Source organism: Sus scrofa, chromosome 2 (genome assembly GCF_054392235.1).
Source record: "Sus scrofa isolate SSC_HxYL_T2T_F1_AM1 chromosome 2, Sscrofa_HxYL_maternal_Yorkshire_Landrace_v2.0, whole genome shotgun sequence".
In the NCBI taxonomy this organism is placed as follows: Eukaryota; Metazoa; Chordata; class Mammalia; order Artiodactyla; family Suidae; genus Sus; species Sus scrofa.
Genome location: NC_139384.1, coordinates 101,310,842 through 101,336,876, shown reverse-complemented (window position 1 = coordinate 101,336,876; position 26,035 = coordinate 101,310,842). Strand labels below are relative to the sequence as shown.

The 26,035-nt window shown below is 41.0% G+C and overlaps 1 long non-coding RNA gene across 2 annotated transcripts in view; it reads right to left on the bottom strand.

The window, feature by feature from the left end:
- LOC110259417 (uncharacterized) overlaps positions 1-26,035 on the bottom strand; it is a 248,415-nt gene that overhangs the window by 213,877 nt on the left and 8,503 nt on the right. Inside the window, exon 3 of one of the 2 annotated variants that reach the window (XR_014838216.1) lies at positions 11,847-13,681. The exons of the other annotated variant lie outside the window; for it this stretch is intronic. This is a non-coding gene — a long non-coding RNA (uncharacterized LOC110259417). Of the gene's footprint in view, positions 1-11,846; positions 13,682-26,035 lie in introns of those variants that run through there. 2 annotated transcript variants of the gene reach the window in all.

The following is a 26,035-nucleotide window of genomic DNA, read 5'->3' as shown; positions in this document are numbered from 1 at the left end:
GCTCAGTGGGTTAACGATCCGGCATTGCCGTGAGCTGTGGTGTAGGTTGCAGACGCGGCTCGGATCCCGGGTTGCTGTGGCTGTGGCGTAGGCCGGCAGCTACAGCTCTGATTAGACCCCTAGCCCGGGAATCTCCATATGCCACAGGAGCGGCCCAAGAAATGGCAAAAAGACAAAAAAATAAATTAAAAAAAAAAAAAGGCCACATCAACGTCTCTCAGTGCCTTGCACAGGTCTTGGTACACGGCAAACTCTCAAAAGATATTTAAGTAAATAAATGAGAGAAAGAAGAACATGTGAAATATGGCAGAGCACTTTGAGAAATGTTAATTTCTTACATTTCAATGGGACTTTAAAGTCTATAAAGTAAATCAAAAGAATTAATTGATTTTCCTAAGGCCCCAGTGAGTAACCTCCCATGCTTCACAAAGGTAAAGTGTTTTCATTTTCTGCACGTGAACAGTATTTTCCTTTCTCAATTTTCCACCCCATTGTTTCCCAAAGCCAGCTGAGGAAATGATAGGACCCCTCCCTCACAATCAGTGAAGTGTACCTACCCAGACTTTCTACATGAACTCCCCAACATCCTAGGTTTTCTTTCTGGAAGCCTAGGATTTCCACAGTGTGTCTGGGAGAGAGGAAGGTGTGGGCTAGTCCCTTGCCTTATTAAAATGGCCCTTTTCATTTATGGGTGCTGTTGATTCCAGGAAGAAAGGTTCTGTTGCCTATCACTAAGCTCCTACATAGTTCTTAATAGACTGAAGGGAATGAAGCATTTGAAGAAATGACAACAATTAAAATACCAGAATATACACTTAGCACTTAAGAAGTACAAATCAGTCACGATCAATGAGTGGAAGAGTTCATTTGTCAGCCAAGCTGTTGGAAGCAATCTTGATCTTTTACTTGCAAAATAGAGCTTGGGAAATAGTCACCCACTGGTACCATCCACAGGGGATGGGTTCCAGGCCCAGGATACCAAAAACTGCTGATGCTCCAGTTTCTTATAGAAAATGGTGTAGTATTTAATTACAACGTATGCACTTACTCCTGTACACTTTAAATCATCTCTAGATTACTTACCATACTTAACACAATATAAATGCTATGTAAATAGTTGTAAATGCTATGTAAATAATTGCCTGTGTGTGGCAAATTCAAGTTTTGCTTTTGGGAACTTCCTAGAATTTTTAAAAAATATTTTCAATATCGGCTCTATTCACGGATACAGAACTCACAGATATGAAGGGTGAACTGCACTGGTGAAGCTGCCTTTCAAGCCCCTTTATCAGGCAGAGGCATTGTAAAGATATAAAGATAAGGAGGACAAATAAAGAAAGACAGGGAGGGAAGGATGACAAGAAATATATCTTAATATTATGGCTTCACAAGTGAATGGATTTCATTGCCTACAAGCATAGAGGTGGGACACTGAGGGACAGTTGCTCCATAATTCTGGAAAGGAAGGCAAAGGCCACCGCCAATCACCTGCAGAAGACATGAGGTCATTCAAACACAAAATGCAGTGATCTGGAGCAAAGGAAGGGGAAAATCCATGACTGAGCTGGTGGAAATTCTGAGCAAATTCTTTGGGGAATGGCCTTTGCAACCCAAATGAACAAAGGAGTGCCAAACCTATCTGGTTAATAATAATGAATCTATTAGCTATTCTGTATTAAACACTCCAATGTGAAAGCCATGTTAATAACAACAGCAAACTCTTATCATATCAGGTTTCTCAGTACTCTACGTCAACTATCTCATTTACCCCTGGCACAATTCCATGGGGTAGGTATTGTCACCATTAGTCAAATGACAAAGGGAGGCAAGAGAGGATGAGGTGATTTGACTGAGGCAAATAACAGGGTCAGGACTGGAACCTGGGAAATTACATCCCAGAGCTCATGTTCCTAACCCTCCACTATACAGCCTCACTCTCATTATCTCATTTGCTCCTTGCAATGACACAATGCACAAGACATCATGAGAAAGCTGAGACTGAAAGGTTAGTACTTGCTCAATGTCAGACATAAATGATGGAGCCAGGATTCAGATCAGGCCAATCATAATCTATAACCCATAAAGTTGCCCTCCAACATATAACCTGCCCAGGGAAGAAGTATCCTATCCAGAACTATAGATCTCATAAAGGAAATGGGATCTTTTCTATGTTTTTATGTCTCAGGCTTCTCAGAGCCAGGTTTTACATGATGCCTTGGCTGAAAAAGGTGTCTACATTCCCAAGTCCCTACTCAGAAATTACACATTTTCCATGTGGAATGTCCATTAGGATTCTGAGGACTAATCAGGAATCAAAGGCAAACTAATAACCTTACCCCAGCTAAAAGGGCCAAAGAAAGGGAAGATAATCTTCTAAACAGGTAGGCTAGGGAAAGCTCTGTTCAAGAACAGATTCTATTTTTCATAAAGGCGAATAGGGCTGGATTTTATTTCAACAGAACAACATTCTCAGAAGTCCCCTTTTTAATAAATTGCAAAACTACTGTTGCCCAAGCTCACTCTTGGATGTTTCCGACTTCATCTTTACTTATTTCTCAACTCAGAAAAATTTAGTTGGATGATTACAGCAAGAGTAAAATCTGAAAATGAATAAAGACCCACTTGGGGGAAAAAAAATGTCTTTAACAATACAGGCTTACTTGTCTCAGAACTTTATTTTCTCATCCAGGAAGCCCTTACCCCCAATGGTCAGGGCCAGCCCAGACCAAACCGTAAATTAGGAAAACTCTATCTTTCTGTTGTAACTTCTCCTTCCCCAGCCCCATCCAAAGACACACACTGCCTCCCACCAGTGTCCTCAGATATTGGGTCTCCCTCTTCTGCTTGGAGCTCCTATAAGCTCTATGCAGATTGATAACTCAGATATCCCTGCGCATGCGCGCACACACACACACCAACAAAGCAGCCATAGCACAGATGAGTAGGGAATATACTTTTGATTATATGAGATCACTTGGTACACTGCCTAGATAATGAACATTTTACCATCTAGTCAGCCACTTATATCAAGACCAGTCTTCCAGAGCCCACAGCTCACAGGAGGTCAGTGAATAGCTCAGCCTCTAGTCACCCAGAGTGATGAGCTGAACTTGAATACAGAAGCTGCAGCGAATCCACAGTCTAAATATATGGAGAATCTGACAGTGACTGCCAAGCCAGTCCCTCCCTGCGCCATCATCCCAAAGACCTTTTCCTCTTCCATGTCCACTTCCTCCATGCCCTCTTGTTTTCAAGCAGCTTTGTCCAGGGATGTGATCCTCTGGACGTGGCAGATGTGGAGGAGGCAACAAGCTCTGCCCTTTGTCTGTGACTACGCCCAGAATACTTTCAGCAGTAACCTCTCTTCTCCTATCTCATAAAAGAGCCCTGTATTATGCTCTTCTACTGCCTTTCAGAGTGGCCCATTAGGTCCTTGTGTGTATGATCCAGGAAGTGGACAGTCAGGGAAGTCCTGGAGTGTTTCTACTTTCCTGGAAAACTCTGCATGGATTCATTCATATACAGTAACTCTCCCTGTCCCAAGCACTGAGATGTCATCTTGGAAAGCTTAGGGTATAAGAGACACGGGAAGCCAAGGGTAAGTTCATGAGAAGCAAATGCTTTATTTGACATGGAAACTCCTCAAGCATTATTCCAGAGCACCAAATTCACTCAGTTTAAAGCCAAAACCGTTCTAATTAGCTCCATCTTGTACAAAACCACTGGCTACAAAGAAGATATTTTTGACCTATTTAAATCAAGGGGTTCTGCCTTCATGGGGGAGGATGGTTATTTTAGTGCTTTGGGCTTTTATGGATATAAGTTCAAGAAAATCATCATTCTCCAATCCCTACTTTGTGTTTAATCTACACCAAACCATAGCCTTAAGAAACATTAGTAAATCTGAACTGAGGACTTTCTTGGTGCAAGTCTGTATGTTAGGGACCAGGAAGATGGGAAAGTGTTTACCTAGTATAAGTAGTCAAGGAAAGAATTCAGGCAAGTGTTGATAATTCTGATTCAAAACTAAAGCTTCCAGACAATTGAAGGAAGAGTAGGGAACTGCTTAATGTTAAAAAAATACATATATCCAGATAAAAATGCCAGGTCTGTATCTACAAAGCCAAAAGTAAAGTGTTAGTTATTCAATTGTTTTGGCCCATGCAGATAATAAATCCAGGCTCCAGGAAACCCGCAAGAAGAATGGACCAAAATAAGTAGAAATAAATGGAAAAGCTGAAAAAAGCAGCCCCACCCTACCCACACCCTACCTCCCCAACACACACACATTCATCAGTCTATTTTTTTCCCCTAGAAAAACCTCCCTTCCTCTTCCCAATAGAAACATCTCAGTGTGACTTTTCTAAGTAATTACTTCTAGAAGTGATTTTTACATTGGCTTTGTCTACCCATGCTAGTTGAGGAAAAATAATTCAACTGCAAAACCAGCTGCTTAGGCAGTCACATAAGGCGGCATTCTGAGCCTGCCTGCATTTTTGTACTGAAGGCCATCTGTATAAGAAACCATGTTAGACAAGGCAGAACCTCCCATCACCACTGGAGTGGGTCTCTATCAAACACACACAGAGGGAGAAAGAATGCTGACGTGCCAATGTACAACCCCAGGGACTTTTGGTGTGTGCTCCTCTTCTATCTACACTCACTGCCAGATGATTTCATCTACTTATATGACTTTTAATGACAAACTATTTCCAAATTTCTATCTCCAGTCAGGGCCACCCCTAGAGCATTTGAGACCTGGGCAAATTTTTTTTCCCAATCTCTGGCTCTACAAACAATTTGAGTCACCAATAATCTGTCTGTCAGCACCATTCTGGTGGTGCAATTTCATTTAATTCTGTAAAAGAAAGACCCTGCTGGACAATGGAGTGATCTTTTTGGGCTGATTCCGTCCATGGAGCACTGACATATCCCAGGCACCATGGGACATTTTAAAAAGCTGGAGAAAGTCATTCCAAAGCCTGGGACCCCTGAGGCACAGGGCTGGGCCAGTGGACTGCTTTTCTTGGACAGAGGAAACACTGTCTCCAGCCTCACCCTGTTCCAAATTTTAAACTTGTCAGAAGTCACCCACTTCCTAGCATATAACCATATACCAGTCCAACCACTGGCACGTTCTTATTTGGGGTGGGGCGAGAGGGAACCATGAGCTCAAAAGAAGAATCGAGGTTGTAGAAAGACAATTTCCACTTCCACAGGTCCAGAGTGGGGACACAGCTAATGCTATCCAAGTCAAGATAGGCACAGAGAAGAAAGACTGTTTTCTTTCTCCCACTGCCCTGCTTCCCAACTTTATTTACCAGGAGAATTACTGATAGCAATTATTCACAGCTGAGAGCTGCCCCTCAGAAATCTGGAAGAGATGCCTTCTGCTTTCCAGCAGTTAAAGAGAGTCACCCCAGGGCTAAATGGGGCATCTTGAGTTGCAGCACCCACCCAGGGACTGGCATCAAGTTCTTCCAGGAAATGCTGAGGACTTGGAAGCCTCGAGAGAGGAAAGCAGCTGCCACAATCAATCAAAAGAACTGCTTAGTACATATTCAGTTAAAATTTCAACTAAAAAAAGAAGACCCCTAATATTTTACTCCCTTAAACCAATATTGGGACCTCTCTGCCATCTTTCATGTTGCACTCCCCACTTCTTTTGATGGACAATAACTAGTCTCCTTTTGTTTTACTAGAAAAATAGTATGACCTTTTCCAAATGTATATTATCACTCTCTCCTTTCTAGTGGCTTTTAAAGTTTGCCAGCTTGTGACCTCAGGCCTGGCTTACAGGCCCCTGTTAAATGTCATAAGTTTGCCCTCCCTAAATATTGCAAGGTCCTTCCTTTTCTGCTGACCTCGAAACCATTTAGGGGCGGTGGTGCATTCTTAGCTTGTCCACGTGTACAAAAACAGCCTATGACTGGATATGTGAAGAACAGAATGGTGATCCCTCACCCTACCCTCCTTCTGAGTGCAGATGTTCTGAAAACAACCAAAGCCATGCTCAAAATTCTGAATCTAAGGACTATTTTTTTTTTCAGGCAGAAAAATTCAGTGTCGTTTTCTTAATGCCAGACAACATGCACCAGAAATGTGGTTGACTCACCTTGTACTTCTATGGACCTATCACAGGAAGAGTTTTCCTGAATATATAGCACAGACCCTGCATGATCAGTGACCAAGATCAAACACATTTCCATTGCTTCTGCTGACGTTCTACATCCTTACTCATTGCTTTTCGTATTAACCACAGAAAGCAATTCGATGATAGGCTCAGTTTATATCTGCCTAACAAAGTTCTCTGCTCCCTTAGAATTCTGACATTCAATGAATAAGAGCAATATCACCATTCATGAAACACCAAATGATATTCCAAAAAGTGTCCACCTTTATACCCTTCAAAGTCCTTCTTGTTAAAGGAAATGTAGTGAACAAATTACCACCCTGTATGTGCAGAAATGTGACCTCCTGGTTTATTTCCAAACCAAAATAAGACATTTGGTTGACTCATCCATGGAGGAAAAGGAAACAACCTTGGAATTAAATGTTTGACTATCATTTTGAGTTATGGACTTATAAATTAGCATCAGTTGTACTGAACAGCCAATTAATATAGGCAGTAAAGACCTTTCTACGTACTCCCCAAACACCTCAGAGAGAAGCATGCAAGGTCAGTCCTTATGTCTTAAAATGATGAACACATGAAGAAATGTTATTCTAGCTTATCAAGAAATCCAAGAGACAGAATGAAAAAGGGTGGGCCTTTTGGAAAATATTCTCAAAAAAGTGGAACAGGCTTATAGATTCCGATTATTTAGCAGAAAGAAAGCGAGTCCCCTGCCTGTCCCTGGGAAAACACTGCAGACTGATGTACCAGTACAGCCATCTCACTCTCTGTTTTGTGAATCTAATTGACCAAGCCTTTTCTCCCACAAAGGCATCCTACAACTACGTTTAGTTCAGAGGCTCCTTCACTATGGCCTCCATATTGCTGCTGGAGTGATCATCTTAAAATGTAAACCCAAATGGGAGTTCCCTTCCCAGCTCAGCGGTTAATTAACCTGACTAGGATCAATGGGGATGTGGGTTCGACTGCTGGCCTCACTCAGTGGGTTAAGGTTCCAGCATTGCCATAAGCTGTGGTGTAGGTCACAGATGTGAATCATATCCAGCACTGCTGTGGCTGTGGCATAGGCCAGCAGCTATACCTCAGATTCGACCCCTAGCCTGGGAACTTCCATATGCCTCAAGAGAGGCCCTTAAAAAAAAGAAAAAAAAAAAAAAAAAAAAGTAAACCCAGTCATCTCACTTCCTTGCTTAAAATCCTTCTAGCTTCACTGGCTTCATATGAAACTTAAACACCTTAGCATGGCATACAAAGCCCCCTCCCCTACACCACCTATTTCCATTCCTCAACTCTTACCCTACATTCCCATGGTAAGGAATCACTGGCAATTCCCTGAATACTCCATATTCTCATGCTACCATGGCTTTGCTCACAATGTTCCTTCTTCCTAGAATGCTATTTCCTCCCCTGATTACTTGGGATAAATTTCCTGGATAAGTTTATTCAATCCTCGAGACCAAGCTCATTCTTCCCTGGAAAGTCTTCCTTAGCTGTACCAACCTGGTCTAGCCTCCCTCCTCTCTGCTCCTATAGGATTGGGTTCATACTTGTATTATAGACCTCATCACACTATACTGTAATCATCTATTTATGAAAAATGAAATTATACAAACGACTCATACAGAGTTACATAAAAGGAAATACTACATAAAAATATGTTACAAGTATATAAAAAGTATGTAAATACAAAACAAAAACACTGTGGCAAACCGTTTTTGCCCTCCCTGATAACCCATGAATTTTCTTTCCTTTTTCTCCCTGTGATCTCTTGCAAGATCTTTCTGTACCCTTTAGTCGATTACATTCAAGAAACAGAGAGCAAGATGCCTATCTAGGATCCCCTTTAAGATCATGAACCAGAAGGTATTTGCATCACCTTTGCCCACATCCTGTTGGCCACAACTAGCTACAAAATAGGAAAGAAACTTAGTCTTCAGGTATATGACAAAGCTATATAACTTAGGGGTTATAACAAAGCTAAACTTTGGAGTTCCCATACTTTCAAAAAAAAAAAAAAAAGGAAGAGGAGGAATGAGTAGATACTGGACTGGATGACATCTAACAATGAGTAACTTAAATAGTGAGAAAAAGCTAAAAACTAATGGACATAGAAAAAAACTACCAAAGTTTACAAACATAGAATTCCAGAAATATTTTAAACAAAGTTTACCATCACCTGGTACAGGAAAAAATAACTGGAATTCATTGAGAAATGGAAGAAGACAAAAGAATCAAAGCTTGACTGTGTTGAATATACTCCTATTTTATAGGAGCTGATAACTTATCTCAAATTTAAAACATGAGCTTTAGACATAACAGTGCCCAAGCTTTTTAACCTCTGGGCTATAAATTAGTAGATATGCATCTACTCTGCTTGTGAAACTTTTCTCTTGGCAGACACAAGAAGAGCCTAGCATATACAAAGTTGTTTCCTGAGGTTTAATACAATAAAAGTAAAAATTACGACAAAACTACACACAGCCAAAACTTAAGGAATTCACTAATTTCCCTAATGGCTTCTATACTTGCTCAATTTCTGAAAGACATGATCCAAAAAGGAGCACCTTCTTACCTAAAAATAAACCTTGAGTATCACATAAAAAAATATTTTAGGCATTCCCATCGTGGCACAGCAGAAATGAATCTGACTAGGAACCATGAGGTTGCAGGTTCAATCCCTGGCCTTGCTCAGTGGGTAAAGGATCCGACATTGCCGTGAGTTGTGGTTTAGGTAGCAGATACAGCTCGGATCTGGCTCTGGCGTAGGCTGGCAGCAACAGCTCCAATTAGACCCCTAGTCTGGGAACCTCTGTATGCCATGGGTGTGGCCCTAAAAAGACAAAAAAAAAAAAAAGTTACAACTGTCCTAAACCTTGATCTCTAAAGTACCTGGGCATTTGGTTTTTCTCTTGCTATTGAACATCATGTTCATGTCAAAAAGCTAATCATTTATACTCAGTGCTGTTCACTGACATGGCTCTGAATTGGTATAATTGCTGTTCTACAGGAACTCGAGGCTGGTGATCATTTGGGACTGTGTGTGATTCACCTTTAGGAACCAGAGAATAGAGAAAGATCAGGAGAAAGGCTGCTAAGGCAGAAATCAACTTTAAGATCTACTAAGAGATTGTGATCTCCTGGTTAGGAGCCTGATGTTACCTTCTCGGAATGAAAAAATAAATAAATAAATGGCCTTGACAAGATAAGAAAGAAAGTCAGCCAGTTATTGAAGAAAACAGTGATTCAGTGGAAAGTATGAGAACAAGAGAAAGAGAGAGAGACAGGGAGACAGAAAGACCTATAGACACACAGATATACATTTTTGTGGAAAGGATACAGGAAAAGACAGCTAAGCTTCTAGAGCAGGAACAGAATTTTGCTCTATTGGCAAATTTGCTCTACTGGCAAACCTCCTGGTAGTAGCTTCACAAAATAATTTACAATTTTGTTTCTAGCAATATTATGTAACTAAATATCCACAGATTCTTCCTGCTTTCAAACACAAAACCAACACACTTTTTAAATGCATATCTGGCTTCACACAAATGTAAGGCTAGGGACAAAAAGTGAAGGACAAAGTAAAACCAGGGTGGGAATCATTGGAATGGTTTGCCAGCCTCAGGAGCCCAAAGGGCTTAAGTTCTAACACATGCATGGGGACAGATGAGAGATGGAGTTATGACCTTCACCTAAAGTTGGTATCTTTAAAGATCTAAACCTATATTTCAGGGGTATCTTAGAAACAATTATTCCATTAGTCTAGGGAAATAACAAGCAAGCTTGTCCCTTTGGGTCCAGGATATAGGTGGGTAAGATAATCTTCCCTGAAAATACGTAATCATAGGTCTGTCATATTTGGGCTTGGGGTTCAAATTTATACATCCTGCTTGGTATAGAATCTACCACCTAAGAAATGACTAGAAATAGACCCAAGGATAATGATATCTAGAGTAACTGGCATAAATAGACAGAACTACTCCTGAGGTAAATATCTCCAACACAGGTCAGTTCCCCTGCTTAAAATTCCTTCCAACCCAAAATTACAAAACATCTAAGAGACAATTCAAATGAACTAAAGAAAAAGATACTAGAGCAGTATTAAACTCCAAGAACTCTAGAGCATAGAACTCTTAGAAAGAAACTATAGAACTAGTTTGTTTAAAGAATAATGACATGAAAGAAAATTAAAAGCAAGTATATAAAACTGTCTCTAAAATGAATGGGTAGTTTTGAAGAAAAAATAAAACTTCTCGAAGTTAAAAATAAAGGCATTTAAATAATCTGTAAGAGAATGGATGTGTGTACGTATATAACTGAATCACCTATTGTACAGCAGAAATTATCACAGTATTGTAAATCGACTATACTTCAATAAAACTAAAAAATGAAAAAATAAAGGCATTCAAGTTAAAAATCCAATTGTTGGTTCAAACTGCAAATTAATCACACTGAAAGAGATAACTAGTGAATGAAAATTACGTGTGAAGACTTAATCGCAAATGAAAATATAAAAGAGGACCAAAAATCATGAAAGGAAGAATGAGAAAGGTTCAACATGGCAGAGTCACCTCAGAAATGGAATTAGTGGAGAGACAATATTTGAAATCACCTCTGAAAAATTTTAAGACTCTTTCAGAATTGATCAAAATACGATCCTTGGATAGAGTAAACATAATTATTTCAAAACATAATAAAGTGTCCTTATATAGGTTTACTGCAGTGAACCTGCAGAACATCATAGACATAGAGATATTAAAGCATGCAGAGAGAAAACAGATTACAAGATGAATGAATCGAGGGAGGGAAGAAGAAAGAGAAAGAAGGAAGGAAAGACTACTCAAGAAATTAAAAGCCTGAACACATGGAATAATGTTCAAAGCACTTCAGTTTAAAGTAACTTTTAGTTGTTCCGCTAGGGGTAAACTTCCTGAAATGGTTGGGAGAATGCCTTCATATTGTCAGTTTACTTAGTGTTTACCACTTTATCATAAAAGCATATAATAAAGGATGCAGTTGAACAGCCAGATGTTGCCAAGGCACAGGAAAGGTCTGCAGGAAGGGTTGCAGAGCTTCCATGCCCTCTCTGAGTGGGCCACTCTCCCAGCTCCTCCACATGTTCAGCAGCCCTGAAGGTTTTTATGAAGGCTTCATCACATACGCACGACCAGTGGTTACCTCCGTTTCCAGATCCTCCCCTCTCTCTGGAGAATGGAGGGATGTGGCTGAAAATGCTAAGCTTCTCTTCATGGTTTGATTTTTCTGGTGACCAGCCCCCATCCAGGAGCCAGCAAGAGTCACCTCATTAGAACAAAAGACACTCCTGTCACCCAGAAAACTCCAAGGGATTTAGGAGTTCAGTGCCAGACACCAAGTGCTGAAGACCAAATATTAGAATTAAACACGCTCCTGGTGCTCTTAGTACTTTGGAATTTCTACGAGTTTTAGGAGCTCTGTGCCAAGAACCAGAAGCAGATATCAATATACATTTTTTCTATTATTTTACAGAATATATAGATATACACCCCCATACCCACACACCCCCCACATCCTATCTGTTTGGTTTCTCTGGAGAACCCTAATACAGTAATAAATAATATTAAATACTAGGTGACCCTAAACTACTACACAACAATAACATAACAGTAAGAAGGATCTTGATTGGAGGTAAACTGTTACAAATTAATGTAACATTCATGAGAAGTAAAGAAATAGTGAGCCACTTTTGATTTTATTGTGTGAATGCATGTTAGATTTTTTTTTTAAGGTAACCATGTAAAAAACAGGACTAGAATGTATAACATTTCCACGCCAGTAGAGGTAATAAAGAAAAACTCATCAAGATAAAAGATGGCAAGAAGAAAAAATTCAGAAGAGGCAGAGAAAAGAGAGAGCAAAAAAAGGATAGAAATAAAATCTACTGATAATGTGGGCTAAATCTGCCTATCAAAAATGATTGCTAAATTGCATCAAAAGAGCAAAATTATCCTGTATGCTCTTTAGAATGAATACATTTTAAACATTGAAACAAAGAAATACTGAAATTAAACAATGAAGAAGATATATAAAATATAAATAAAAATAAAACAGTCTAACTATATTAATATCAAACTAGAGGAAGTTTATGGCCAAAAAGCAATTGTTAAGGATAAAGATAGTTATTACATCACAAAAGGAACAGTGCACCAGGGAGATATAACAAGTCTAAATGTTCATTCATACACAGGGCAACTGTTTCAGACTATTTAAAGCAATGAGACTCATCTAGATCCCATGTCTGCACACAACCAGTCGTAGGGTCTGCAACATTCCAGTATTGAGATTCAGGAAAGTGATTAGTACAGCGACAGGAAGATTGAAAACAGACATCCACAGAATCGAATTTTAAGATGGAAACCACGCAGCTCTACCCATATTGGCCCAATAGTCACAGCAAGGCAAGGGTCCACTGACTGAGGAAAAACAAACTTTTTTTTTAGAGCTCAGAGACAGGAGTTAGAAACTGGGAATACAAAGATCTCCCATCCCTCCAGTCTCTCACTTGCTCCCTGGCAGTAAGCCAGACACAAAGGTAGGTCCTACATCCCTCAGCAGCATCTCAAGATGGTCCCATGAGGCACCAAACTCATTTATGGAATGTGGGCCCCACCCAGGGAGACTCTGCTTCAGTACTTCTTCAGATAAAGTATAACAATAACAATTTGAGACAGGCCCAGATCCATGACAAAGGAAGGTTCTGGGTTCCTTCCTTCAATTATGACTATACAACTTGATTTCAGAGGTAGAACATCAGCTAAAAGCCTAGGCCTGGCCATCAGGTGGTCATGGATTCGAATTCTAACAGCAACAAATGAGCTATACAACAACTGGGTGCTTAAATTCTGTATCCCTCACCTTCTACATTTATCAAATGTGAAATAGTTTATATAAAACACTTAGGGCAGTATTTGTCACAGAACAATCGTAGAGAGCTATGTAGGCAAAGAGTAGTTATGATGACGAGGACAATGATAATGATGACAGATTGGTGAGTCTCAGCTTCCCTAAGATACCCATTTCCAGTTATTCAGATCCAAATGGAATTCTGTCCTCCTTCACAAGCTGGGCACTGAGGCTTCCCTCACAGCATTCTCCTTTTATACAAAACTGGGCTGAGTGTTTTATACCAAGTCAGCTCCTTCTCCTCTTCTCATGGTCTCAGTTCCACAACTTGGCACTGGCCTCTGCAACCAACTGAAGATATGAAGATATGATGAGTAGAAGTGCCTCTTTGCTGGGTACTGCTCTGCTCTGCAGAAACCAAGGAAGTGCTGGACACTAGGCTGCTGCCCCTCTGGCAACAGCAGTACCTGGAACTGCCCTGCCTTTATCACCACACTTGGGACATCCAATAAGAAGAAAAGGTTCTTCTGCTTTTCTCTCTTCTGCAGGAAGAACTGAGGACTTGTTCTTGGTTCCAGTCAGCTTTCCCTGCTTCCATCTATTGTCAGTACAGCACAAAGGGACTTTCTGAGTCACAGCTGTGTGGGCTCTATTCTGATTTAGAGCCTGCCATGAAGGAACATAATCAACTGAGGAGACAGGGACATGCCATAACATCTCCATCCACCCTTCAATATCTAAACCCCCCACCACTCCCACTCTCTACTCCAAGAACAGCACTCTTGGAGTGAAGGGAATCCATTTTCCCCTGCAAAACCTCAGAGCCTGTGATTCTAGCTCCCCATGGCACATGCAGTCTACTCACTGAGGCAATACGTCAAGCTTCCCCCTGCTGAGTAGCCTCCAGTTTCAATTCTCTCTGAAGAGGCTCTAGTTCAGGAAAGCAAAGGGAAGAACAAGGTCCAACTCTTCCCTTGGTGAAAAAAAAAAAAAGAATACATTTCTTCTACAGAATGAAATCTAACTTGGAGTTCCCGCCTCATGGCCCAGCAGAAATGAACCCGACTAGGAACCATGAGGTTGCGGGTTCAATCCCTGGCCTCGCTCAGTGGGTCAAGGATCCAGTGTGGTGTGAGCTGTGGTGTAGGTAGCAGATGCAGCTCGGATCTGGCATTGCTATTGCTCTGGCGTAGGCTGGCGGCTGCAGCTCCAATTAGACCCCTAGCCTGGGAACCTCCACATGCCACGGGTGCAGCCCTAAACCGCCCCCCCCAAAAAAAAGAATCACATCTAAGTCTATTGGAAAAGAACATTCATGATGTGAGAAGGAAGGAAAACCCATCCTGCCATAACTGCCTCAAGTCCCTTTGTGGATTTGCAATAAATCCATCAATTTTTCAGCTCCTGGTTTTGGTCTTTCTACCCATTACTTTTTGTTTGGTTGGTTAGTTGGTTTCTTCATTTATTTACTCAAAATATTTACTAGGTTGACCGGAGAGCAAATCATACCAGAAACAAAACCAACTACATGCAATTGATTGGCTTCCTATAAATGGTACTCATTCTGGCTACACAATTTATAGTACAGTCTGTAAGCACAGAAGCCAATTCCGTCTCAATCATTCTGATATTTTTAATTCCAGCCTTCAGTAAGATATGAGAACAAGTGAACCTGCATTTATTCCTTTGCTGCCTTAAGTCACATAAATATATTCTATTCCCATCTGTCTTTGCGACATGTCTTTCTCTACTCATGTGTCTCTTTCTCTTACTTGGGTATAGCCCATGAATCAATTCACATGATCACTTGTTTTGAGGCTCTGCAATGAGAACATCTTTCCAAAAACTGCAGAGGCTTCTCAAATTTTAATCAGATTTTAACATGTAGACAAACAATGATTTTTTTTTTTTTCCCAACTGGCTGCATCTCCCCTCTGTGTGGATACTGTGGAGCTAAACAGATGGAAAGATGGAGCAGGATCTGAGGAGGCTCTCAAATCAGAGAGCACAGTTAACCATTTGTGGCCCTAACAAGCTGGAACTGAAATTCAGCATGTTTCAAATCCCAAAGCAGCAAAGCTAGGTCAAAAGGAAAATGGCACGAGCAGCAATCTTGAGCTTTCTGCCCTGTACACTGTTGATATCAATTGTGAAGCCTCTGATAAGCCGGAGTAGAAAGGGCAAGAAACAAAGAAACAGAAAGAGGCTGCCTCTTCGTGCAGCAGTGCCTCTCAGGGCACACACAGAATTCCCAAGATACATGTTCCACAAAGTTAATCGAAAAGCATGGCTCCTCTCTGCCTGGAAGCCAACAGGTCTGCAGCCCTCTGAGGTTTGTCCACATACTCTGAATTTGGTCTCCAGCCAGACAGCAGGCAGGGTCCAGGGGGCTCTGGCTGATTGCTCTGGCAGAAGCTCCTCAGTTAAAGGAGTTGATGCCAAGTATTGCATCCCTTTTGAGTGTCAGCTAGCCCATGTTCTCAGAATCCACCTCCAAAGTCCCAGCTGCACAAGCTTTTGAAAGAGGTAGCGTTGGAATGGGCTGCCTACCAGTGAGTGGTACAGAGAGCTGAGGAGTGAAAGGGCTTTGAGTAGCAAGGCTCCTGCTTGCTCCTCTGCCCGGTGTGGATGAGGAATCCTAGAGTCGAGCCTTGAGAATCTAATGGCCAAGAAATCTGATACTTACCATGACTATAATAACCAAAAATTTTAAATTACAGAAAAATTAGCTAATCAGCTTGAGAGTAGCAAGGCACCAAATTAGTCACTGTTCTGGTTAACATTTGTACAGCACTACATGGTTGATAACCACAAATAGTATCTCATTTAACCAATGTAACACTTCTGAAGTATAAGGACTATTATACACTCTTGAGGCACCAGAGCCCCAGCCAAGCTACTGTAAGTAAATGGCAAAGCTCAAACTAGAATCCTGGTCTCTGAGCTCTTAGCTCGCTATTTTTCTACGGGACCTCAGCTGCCTCACCTGGGAAATGGTTATATGTACTTCTTCACACATTTTACCTCGTTTTACTCTCACACAACTCTGTAAGATATGCACTATTTTTGTGCTCATTTTGTAGATGAGAAATTTATACACAGAAAGATCAAGGGATTTGGCCAAAATCCTTCAACTAATTAATGGCCATGATCCAAGTCTCCTGAGGTCCCAAACCAGTGTGCTTTGGGCATTATGACAACAGCCATCAACATGTGATCCCCTAAGAGAGATGGGCAATAAAATCAGGCCATTGCTGGCGCCAGACCATCCAGAGAGACCATGATACCATCTTTCCATCAGCACACTAGACTTGGAGTGATGGTGTTGACACAGTGCCGGATGTATTTTCCAATATCCAGTGGTTCTTGTGCTTCAGAATAAGTTTATTGGCCTTAACGCTCTACTGCTGAAAGTTACCACCCTGCCAGGCCTGGCAAGTGGTTCTTATTTCACACCTTGCTTCCTCCAGCCTACAGACTCCTTAAAGTACTTGAAAGCTATAGTGATAGGAAGAAGGGGCTTTGAGATTCTGCTTCTCAAACTGAGGAGCTGGGTAGAATGACACAATGATGAGAAAGTGCAGATTCCTGGGCTCTGTTTAGTGTATTACATTCAGCAAAATAATGACCATCAGTCTAAAGAAATGATGATAAAAGTTAATAATTTCTAATTGGGAAACTCCTCCAATGGCATATTTAGCATCAATCTCTCCATTAGGAAAAAAAATTGCCTTCTTGGCATCAGGCAAGGTCTAGCCTCCAAGGACCAAACAAAACACAACCAGTTGCTCCAAATCCCAGGTGAGGCCAACTCTGGATGGATAGAAGATGCAGGTGCAAAATGAACAGAGCAGCCTATTCACCAGGGACTGGCTGAGAAGAAATCAACCACACAGCATCTTGCTTCTCTCTCCAGCCTGAGTTACTTCCCTTTCAGCAGAACACCTGCATTGCCTTAAGCCAGATGGTGAGTTCTCCAAGTCAGCATCCTGGAGCATAGTGGTCTAAGCACCAGGGACTTTGGCTTTGGGAAGGAAATATATTTCTTTCTTCATTGGGCTTTTATTATATTATTTTTCTGCTGGATGATATCCTAGCTATTAAATCTAGCTGGAAAAATCTGGGTGGGTAACAGTATAATTTGAAAAAGATTTGAGGCAGGGGCTAGTGTAGAAGAGACAATGAAAACGAGCTTCTATTTTAAAACCCATCAAGGGACCCGGAAACTCAAACTTTGATACCCACATCCAACACCACATAACACAAATGTTTTAAAATGCAGCCACACTTCACATGAAAAGTAATTCATATATAACTATGAGGTCTCATGGACTTTTATTTCAAGACCAATTAATTTTTATTTCAAAGCTGTCTGTATTTTTTAGGCAATAAGATTTGGGGGACTTAGTTTTCTTGTTAAGTCTGAAAAATCCCTAGGTCTTCGACACCATGCCCATAGTACCTGACAGGTGCATAGCCCTGCATAGTATGTGAAAGGCCATGGAGGCAGCAGTGGGTGAGGCGCTAGAGAGGCAGAGGGTGGCTGCAGCAGAGACTTGTATGGTGGTAACCATGAAGTCTGACAGTAGGCAACTGATGACACCCATGGAGAAAGAGCTCTGAAGCGGGTCTGAGATTCACTGGGGTCCTCAGTATACGGCAGCTAAGCAGAGCTAGAGGAAGAAGTCTTCAGTGGAAGGAAAATAAGCTCTTAAAGTATTCTCCTCTTCTCTGTTGTAAATTCCCTTCCTTTTGAATTCTCTCTCCTTCTTTCTGCATAGATGGAGTAAGCAGAAGGGCTAGTTCTCCTCCCACAGGGGAGAGCCCTCGGGTCTCAGAAGACCTAAGAAGTTCAGGAGAAGAGTCCAAATTGAAAGTGAGATGTAATCTCACAATGCGTTATCAATCCATGACTAGGAAATGAGGTTGCACTTCTTATTCCCAAGTCACTATGACATAAAGTCCCATGATCCCAGTTCCTGGAATCTAAGCCTAAACCTACTTAACAGTTTCCAAGAATGCTCACTAATTTCTGCCCTAACAAAAGTCCCCAGATTTCTGCACCAGAGACTCCTTGTCTCCCTGCCACACTGCTGCCTTTTCTAACCACACCCTCTTTGCTGGACTCAGCTGTCCTCCACTGGCGCCAGCTGCCAAAAGTCCCTTTCTAGCCTTGGAGAGAAGACAGTACTCTCCTGTGTGTAACTCCTCCTCCTAAACGTGGACCAGGACTCCTTAGTCCCCAGAGATTAGTTTGCAACATTTGAGGTCTTTACTGATGGTTAGAAGATAACAGAAATGTAGCAGAGAATAACTTATAATTCTTGCTAAAATTAGCTACTCCAAGAATCAATAGGCCCAAACTGACCTCAGAGGCTCTTATGGAGCCAGCTTCCTGTTTGGCTCCTACCCTGTTTCCACACACACATCAATGTTGATGCCTCAGAGTTGGGGTCCAACAAATCACTGGCCCTAGAAAGGAAACAGCACCCCTTTTTCCCTCAATTCAAGGCTATCTAATTTTCATTCCAGAAACATCCTTTTCCTAGGATGTTTCTCTTTGGGAGTAACCACTCCCTTGAGGTTGTATTTCCATCCAAGTGTTTGGTCTGACACGAAAAACTATGCCAGAAACTCAAAAAGAACCTCTAAATTGGAGAACACATTTTTCAAAGTGTAGCTTAATCAAAATGCATTAATATCATATGTGGGACACTAGCCATTCAGGCCAGCATGTCTCATACCACTTAGTCAAGCTCTTGATCTTACCTCCAACAGGACTTAGAAGATCAAGCACGTACGTAACCTTTTCCAAAATCAGGTTTCCACTTTTGATTTCCTCCAAGCAAGTGACTGACTAACATCCACATATGATGCAACTCTGAGTCTCCACACACACACATACACACACACAAACTACCCCTAAAACACAAATTATAATTTTAAGTATAGGGTAGTCTAATTCTAAATACAGTGGGAAAACATATCTAATTTTACAGAGGAAAACTTGTGCCAATTCCTAAACAAAACATTTAATGGACAAAGCATTCAAGTTTTTCCCCCCAAATCGGGGGGGGGGGGGGAGAAGTATTTTCCTTATACTTGCTGGAGTAAAAAAGGCTAACTCGAGTCGCTTTGCCTAAAGCAAAAGGTCAGACTTTTCGAATCTCTAATCTAAAAGACATACATGTGTGTAAATGTTTAGATGACATTTTTCTGTCTTCCAAGGGAAAAAAAATCTTGATGCCAATTTTCCACTGGAAACTTTATTATTATAGAGTAGGCTACCTAATCCAGTTCTCATCAAAGCCTTAAGAGAAATGCTCTAGTTGAACTCACTTTCTAGAAATGTCTCCTTTTTGTTGAAAAGTGGTGTTCAGAGAGCTAAGATGGAAAGCGAACCTAGCAGAGATGGACCAAGGAGAGAGCTTAGTCTAGAGATTCCAAAAAAAAAAAAAAAATCCTCTTAATCCACATGTGGTCCTGCTTAGGATACCTGCATAGCAGGTCACAGAGTTATCTTGGGACAAATCTCTAACTCACTATATAGAAAATGCATCTAGAAAGTATTTGGTGTGTGTACCACCTAGAAACATGAAGCAATGACTGGCAATGGGTTGAAGATTTAGGATACTGGCCAAATGTCTTCCTTCTGAGACTCAGCTAACAGATGGGTAGCATTAAAATAGGCAGAGGGATATAGACATTCAGCAACCAGCTTTTTACTGAGGTGGAGACTGCATCCCACTTTAAATCAGTTTTGCATACACCCAAAGAACTCAGAAGCCTTAAAACCACTTTGAATCAAGTAGTATATACAGAACTTCTACCACCACCCTTCGCTATACAATTTTCAGGCAGCCACGGGAAGCTATTTGTTTCCATACATCGGTTGACCCAGACAAAGCAGCTGACACCAATACAGCATTTCCACTCACTAGTGAGGTCTGTTTCTATTCTTTGGTACATCTGGTTAGTGTTCAGAATGTAAAACCAAAGAATCAATGTCAGAAGATTCCTCCTGACAACTCTACATTCATGCCTGAAGGGCATGCTACCGATAAGTTGTAAATAAAATCTTTTGTTATAAGATGCTGTCTTCTGCAAGAACAGTAGAAAGCAGACAGCTAATGAAGACGCTCTTTAAGCAATCTCCCTAAGGTCGCACCTTGCCATCAGGCTGCAAGGTTAAAACTGTGAGTGGAAGCTATCACGCAAAAACCCCACGTGAGGCAGGAAAAGGTCCTAACTGAATCATTCTTTCTACTCTTTCATGTGGAGGCTTTTAGTTCAGGTGCTAGTTTTCTTGCCATGCTTTGGAATTTTGCTTTGCAGACTCATCTTTGGTGAAAGGCTGGTGCTCTCCCTCTCAATCTCTCTCTCCCTCTCTCCCCAACCCACCCCTGTAGCTGAGACTATTAGGGCCCACCTAGTAACTTCATTTTCACTCAATTACCTCTTTTTATTATTATTATTTTTTTAATATTTATTGCCCCAATGCAATTTTTTTTCTACTGTATAGCATGGTGACCCAGTTACACATACATGTACACATTCTATTTTTGCACATTATCATGCTTCATCATAAGTGACTAGACATAGTTCCCAGTGATACACAGCAGGATCTCATTGCCAATCCATTCCAAAGGCAATAGTTTGTATCTATTAGCCCTAAGCTCCCCAACCACCCCACTCCCCCCCTCTCCCCTTTGGCAACCACAAGTCTATTCTGTAAGTCCATGATTTTCTTTTCTGTGGAAAGGTTCATTTGTGCCATATATTAGATTCCACATATAAGTGATATCAAGTGGTATTTGTCTTTCTCTTTCTGACTTGCTTCACTCAGTATGAGAGTCTCTAGTTCCATCCATGTGGCTGCGAATGGTATTATTTCATTCTTTTTATGACTGAGTAGTATTCCATCATGTATATATACCACATCTTCCTAATCCAATCATCTGTCAATGGACATTTTAAAAAGACACATGCACCAGCATGTTCACTGCAGCTCTATTCACAATAGCCAAGACATGGAAACAACCCAAATTCAATTACCTCTTTAGAGGCCGTATTTCAAACATAGTCACATTCTAAAGTATTGGGGGGCTAAGCCTTCAACATATGGATTTAGATGAAATGTTGTAGCTCATAACAGGAGTTGTGGGGAAGGATTCAATTGACAACACAGAATGTCTTCTCTAGCAGCCTTCCTGGCAAGAGATTCACATCATTCCCTAAACTCTGAAGGGTAGAGGCCTCTCAGTGAAGTATATCTCTCTGCCTCAGCAGAGATGCTCTCCAGCAGGAGCCATACATGACCTTGGAGATACACACTCACAGACAGACAGGCAAACAGGATGGGACAGGTCTTCTGAAGTTAGGAGTAAGAGAAGAGATTCTTCAGCCACAAGAAGCAGGGAATGAAATGGAGTCAAAGCTGCTCCCATGAACATCGCTAACTCACCACCTGGAGACAAGCCACTGCTCAGGAGTCTTAGACACATGTATGCCCCATGAAGATAAAGTGAAAGACACAAACACCTCATGTGGGGTTTAAGGATTGAAGGACAAATTTCGCCCCAACAAGAAGGGAAAATATAGACCCAGTTGGTAGTTTCTCAATAGACAGACACTTGTATTAAAATCACTATTGTTGGTACACTTGGATCCATTATGAGAAACTATCAGAGATTTTTGTTTTCAATACCACATAAAAGATACATCAGGTGTGGGATTTTATTTTACCCAACTTACAGTCTCACAGTTTAGCCTGTTACTGTTTCCTGGATACTGGCAGAAGTCACAAGATCCCTAGGTCAGAGACAAAGACTTTATTACTTATATCACAGCAAGCATCATGATTTGTGTTAGATAATCTTTACCCCAAAGTGCCACAGTAGTGATACAGAGGGCCGTGGGGTATGTTATAGAAGGAGCACTGCAGAATTGTGTTCCCCAAAATGTATGTGTTAAAATCCTAACATCCAGCATCTCAGTATAACTGTATTTGGCGATAAGGTCTTTAAATACATAATGAAGTGAAAATGAGGTCATTAGGGCCAGCCTTAATCCAATATGATATATCCTTCTAAGAGGAAATCTGAACACAGACAGGTGCAGAGGGAAGACCGCATGAAAACACACAGAGAAAGTAGCCATCCACAAGCTAAGGAGAAAAGCCTCAGAAGAGACCAACCCTGCCAATACGTTGATCTTGAACTTCTATATTCCAAGTGAGAAAATAAATTTATGCTGTTTAAACCACCCAGTCTGTGATACTTTGTTACGGCAATCCTATGAATGACAAATGAATACCGACACTAAACCTGGGGAATCTACTACTTTCTTAAACATTTTACTGGAGTATAGTTGACTTTCAATGTGGTATTAGTTTCAGGTGTATAGCAAAGTGAATCATCATACATAAGAATATATCTATTCTTTTTTACCACATAGGTTACTACAAACTATTGAGCAGATTTTCCTGTGCTATACAGTAGTTTCCTGATAATTATCTATTTTATGCAGTAGTGTCTGTGTATATATTCCCATCCTCCCCATTCTTCCCTCCCCCCAGTTATTTCACCCATGGTAATCATAACATTGGTTTTGAAATCTGTGAGTTTGTTTCTGTTTTATAATTAAGTTATTTTGTATCATTTTTTATTAAATTCCATGTAGAAGTGATACAATATTTGTCATTCTCTGACATACTCAGTATGATAATTGCTAGGTCCTGGAACATATATCCAATGGAGTAATATTCAGCCATAAAGAATAATGAAATAATGCCAACTGCAGCAATATGGATGTATCTACTACTTTCATAGCAAGGCTGCTCTTTGTCCAAGAAGGAGCTATTACCTCATTTCTTAAGGTGGTTCACTGCAAATGTAACTGAGAAATGCCCAGGTAAAGAGTGCTCAGGGCCTTGCACAGAAGTAGAGGCCTGTAGAGGACTATTTCCCCCAAGAAGATGGTCAGCAGACATCTTACAACATCTCATAAGTGAAATCTCAAAGAATGCATTGTTGAGACGGGAAATTCAATTATAAGACTATCCCCATCAGACTATGGAACCCAACAGTAATATTTAGAGCTTGGAGATATAAAAGATTGGCACAGGTAAATAGTAGTATGTCCTCACAATGTTTTATCAAAAGTCTTGGTCTGAGAGGAAGCAGTGGTTGAGAAACTGGTGGTGACGTCACAGTAAGGACTGTGCTTATGACTGCCACAGTGCAAAAAAATAACAAGGCTATTTCCACAGCCTCCTATTTTGTTTCAATATATGATATTGCAGGAAGTAGAGAGAATGCATGGTGTGGGGGCTTTGTGATATGTCAACTTGGTTAGGCTGAACTTCACTTCCAAGAATTCCCTTTCCTATATGCAGTGCAGGCTCGATAAACTTGGAAACAGTGCAACTGCACGGAGAGCTGTTCTCAACCACCCCCCACCCCCACCCACACCCCCACTGGAGTTCAGTGCTCAGTGTTGAAATTCTTATTAATTTTGTCCTTGAATTTGTGTTTTATAAGCCCAGTGGGCTATTGGAGCATGTTCTGGAAGTTTGGATTCTTGGCTCACAGAGCACTTCACCTCTTACCACACAACCCCCATCCCCAATCTCCCTAGGAGTCTCTGTTATATTAGCTGCTGTCACCCTGAACCCCAGTGGGGTCCTAGGCATATGGCAGGGAGGGTTGTAGATGTGGTCCATAGATGCTGAGTCATGGGATACAGTCCAAGGCATCTGTGCAGTCCTCATCCACCCCTGAGTATCTCATGAGTTAGGATAGTGTAGCATTAAATATCAAATAATAAACATCATGACATGTCCAGAAAAACACTCTAGAAGAAAGGCAAAAGAAGTTCTCCTGTATTCTGAACAAGGAACTCCACATTTTCCTTTCATACTAGCCTCACAAGTGATACTGCCAGCCCTGCACACCAGGATATACCATGGAGAGATATTTACACAAGATGCAGAATACAGAAGAGAAGCAGCAATCATACTGGTTTTTTTGCCTATGAAAGGCAGAGGCAGCTGTTTTTGTAGCTCAGGCAGATTATCATTGATCTGCCAAATCAGCACAATGGCATAGGGCAGCAGCTGGACCTACAGCTTCCCCACCCTCCTCGAGATCTTCTTTCAGCTTTTCCAGTTACTGGGCCAGTTATGACAGCATGACAAGGTATACCAGCTTTTCCCACATGACATACACATTATAGCCAGAGACAGTAAGAATGGACATGAGTTTCAGTATGTGCTTATGGCTTCCAGTTTGCCGTTGCTCTCCTCCACTTTATACCCATCTTCCCTTCTGAATCACTTACCCTGTGGACTTTGGGCTCCAGTGTAAGACACCAAGACTACTGCTACAACTGCGTAAAGTTAAATTGCTGTAACAACAAGTCTCACATATTACATCTCTTAGTGCTTCTGCCTAACTGAACTATGACTAATAAATATGGCCAATTTTCTTCAACTTCACAATAGGTTGAGGAAATAGGATTACATATATAAAAATAAAAACAGAAACTAACATGACATAGTGAAATAATATCTTCGATTTACACAATCCTTTTTTGTCATTGACTAACCTTGTCTTGTTTGATCATCACCATAAGCCTGATGAAGTAGGTTAGGACAGCTATTACAATTTCCATTTTACCAATAGAAGTGTGGTGTCAGGGGATAAACGTCTTGGCTAATGTCACACAGACAGAAGGTAGCAGAGTTGGAACCAGTCCTCTAACTCCTTCCCCAGTTCACTCCCGTTGACCTTGACGGTTTCTCCCAAATACAGAATATTAAAATCAATTACGAGGCTCAATCTTCAGCGGAATGAAACCCATTTCAACCATAATGCGAGGTCTCTGATTCTCAGTTATGTAATTATATTTTTGTTCCCTGAACATTAAATAAGCAGACTATGAATCATTCAGTTCACACTTTTACATCCATCTCCACTACCCACAGCCTCACATTGGAGCACAAAGCCCTAGAAACTCTCACTCAGCACTGAACAGGGCAGCTTCCAGTCTTGGGAAATACAAAGAACAACCCAAATAACTCCAAGTGTTTCTAAAACTTGGGTTTCACACGGGTACTTTTTAACACTCGTACACGTAAATGTTGTAGGTAATAGAAATATAAGCATCATTATTATTCATGCATATGATATGCTGGAACAAGGTTTGGCAGTTGTTTCACAACAGCGAAAAAAAATTAGTTTCATTTCCAACAAATAATCAAAATTCCACAACAGACTACAAAAGTAAGCGAGACTCGGCTTTTCTATTTTTACTAACCACAGAAATGAGAAATAAGTCATTCTATTAAAGCCTTTGAGCTCTAACCATATAAGGTAATGAACATACCAGCACTGTGCAAAATCCAGAGAAAATGCAAAATTGAACCATTTGTCAGCAATTGCAAAATCAGACCAAATAAGGTTTTAGGTAATTATAGCCCTCCTTCATGGGAGAAAGCAATAGTTGAAATTACAGAGGAAAGAAACAAAGTTACTTCTAGTAATTTTCTATTCTTCTGCAAGGGCCTTATAAACCCATAAATCTCCATAGACCCAGGCATTCTGCTTGGCCTGGGGGAGGCAGTGGTGAAAAAGCAGATGTGTCTTCCCTCGGGCAGGGCTGGGGGGTTTACAATCTAGCATAAGATATAGATGTTAATCACACTCATGCAGATAACTGTACCATTGCCCTCTGAGGCAGATGCTGGGAAGGTTAGGTTTGCACTGCCAAAAACATATCTTAGAGAAGCCTTGCCTCATTCAGGGGCTCATTTGTGACATTTGTGTTAATTCTGAAGGGAAGGAGGCAAAGGGGTGAGGAGGGAACACAAGTCTGAATGTGGAGTCCCAGTGGGAGACCTGACCCAGGCCAGGTGGGAATAAACATTAGGTTCTGGACTGAGGAAATCAGGCCTGGGCACAGCAGGAGGGGACTCTGAGGGAGACATGAGGGGAAGGAGGTAACAAAATTGAGGCTTGA